Source organism: Rhinatrema bivittatum, chromosome 5 (genome assembly GCF_901001135.1).
Source record: "Rhinatrema bivittatum chromosome 5, aRhiBiv1.1, whole genome shotgun sequence".
Taxonomy (NCBI): Eukaryota; Metazoa; Chordata; class Amphibia; order Gymnophiona; family Rhinatrematidae; genus Rhinatrema; species Rhinatrema bivittatum.
Genome location: NC_042619.1, coordinates 7,087,143 through 7,089,570, shown reverse-complemented (window position 1 = coordinate 7,089,570; position 2,428 = coordinate 7,087,143).

Below are 2,428 nucleotides of genomic sequence, written 5' to 3'. Positions count from 1 at the left end.
GCGCACTAACTCCCGTTAGTGTGCACTAACTCGAGTTACTGCGCACTAATCGGAAAAAACGATTTTTAACGATTTTTTAACTAAAAAATCGTGCCTAAGACGATTTTCTTGCCCTGCCACACGATTTCTATCGTTAAGACGATATGGAAAACGATTCACATCCCTAGTGCATACCAAGGCACTCTTTTCGTTCCTCAAGCTAAAACATCTCTAAGGAACAGAGCCCTATCCACAGCAGGTCCTAAGCAATGGAACACTCTCCCACCTGACCTCCGACAGGACCCCTGCCAAATTTCTTTCAAGAAAAAACTCAAAACTTGGTTATTCAAACTAGCGTTTCCAGATCCCGCATATTAACCAATCATATTCTCACCTTATTTCTCACCCAGCCCATTCTCCCTAACAGTCTGACTTGACACTATGTGCTCTCAAACCCGCTCTTCCTCACCCTAATCCCACGTTTCCCATTTGAGATCAACAGACTCCCTCTGTCCTTTGCAAGCCCTTGGTACCACATCCTTTTCCTCTCTCCCTTTTATTCAACCTAGCCCAAGTACTTGAATCGACCGCTTGTATAAATGTTTTGCTATGTGATTTCAATCTGTTTAAATTATTATTATTTAAGTTTTGTTTTAAATTATTATTTAAGTTTTAAATTGTTACCTAAGTTGCACACTATGTTACTTAAAGTTTTGCTTAGTTGTATCTTGTTTTTTGTAAAGCCCACCGGCAAGTTCTTACTGTTCATTGTAAACCGGTTTGATTTGTATCCAATGCAAAAAGATCGGTATATAAAAGCTAAAAATAAATAAATAAATAAATAACTTGCCTGCCTGGTGTGAAGGTGGCGGACCTCACGCGTCACCTAGATAGGATTTTAGACAGTGCTGGGGAGGAGCCGGCTGTCGTGGTACACGTGGGCACCAACGACATAGGAAAATGTGGGAGGGAGGTTCTGGAAGCCAAATTTAGGCTCTTAGGTAGAAAGATTAAATCCAGAACCTCCAGGGTAGCATTCTCTGAAATGCTTCCTGTTCCACGCGCAGGTCACCAGAGGCAGGCAGAGCTCCGGAGTCTCAATGCGTGGATGAGACGATGGTGCAAGGAAGAGGGATTCAGTTTTGTAAGGAACTGGGGAAACCTTTGGGGAAAGGGGAGACTTTTCTGAAAGGACGGACTCCACCTTAACTAGAGTGGAACCAAGCTGCTGGCACTAACTTTCAAAAAGGAGATAGAGCAGCTTTTAAACTAGAACAAGGGGGAAAGCCAACAGTCACTCAGCAGTGCATGGTTCGGAGAAATGTATCCTTGAAGGATACTAATGAAACAGGAGAGTTAGGGCACCCCAACAGAGAGGTTCCATTAAAAGCAAACATAGTCCATGTGCCTATATGTAAAAAATCACCAAAGCTAATGAGTTCCGAATTATCCCAAACAACTGAAAAGCAGGTTGTTAAAACAAGCAAAAACCACACTTTGAAATGTCTGTATGCCAATGCCAGAAGTCTAAGAAGTAAGATGGAAGAGTTAGTGTATAGCAGCAAATGATGAGATTGACATAATTGGCATCACAGAGACTTGGTGGAAAGAGGATAACTAATGGGACAGTGCTATATCAGGGTACAAATTATATCTCAATGATAGGGAGGATCTAATGCTGCATTGGGATCTCCACCTCTGGGATTCATAGACACATGATCCATGACACGCCACTGTAAACTTTGAAACAAATTTTTTTTTCTAAACAATGAGCCACCATTGGTGCTAACATTTTGCCCGTTGTAATACAGCTTCGATGTTCTGTCAATCGCACCCGAATGTTGCGTTTGTGTGACCAATATAATAAAGATTACATGGACAAATTATTAAGTAAATGACTCAAGTGGATAGACTTTCAGTATACTGACGAGCCGTATAAATGTTCCAATGTTTATCAGTCCATCTTAAACCTGTAACAGCTTGACTGCACAACGAGCAGTTCTGACATGGCCAATGGCCTATTTATTTATTTATTTATTTAAAGGCTTTTATATACCGGAGTTCATGCACTTGTGCATACCACTTCGGTTTACACAGAACAAGGAACAGAAAATTACATCAAACAGATTGAACAATTAAACAAATATACAATTACATCCAACAATTGGGTATAAATAACATGGCTAACTTAGTAGGAACTTAGAGTTTGAGGTAAAGGAGAGAAATAGTACCAAGTGGTAACAGAACAATGTAAATGGCTAAATAATAAATATAAATAGTAAATACAAATTCTTATAATAAATACAGGTGTTTACAGATTACAGTCTTCATGAAAAGTTTACGTCTACAGAATAGGGTTAAGTAAATAAGAACTGGCGGTTATTTCTATAGGAGTGAAGACTTCAAAAACTGAGGTTACATCTGGATTAAGAGGTATTGGTGTAGCATG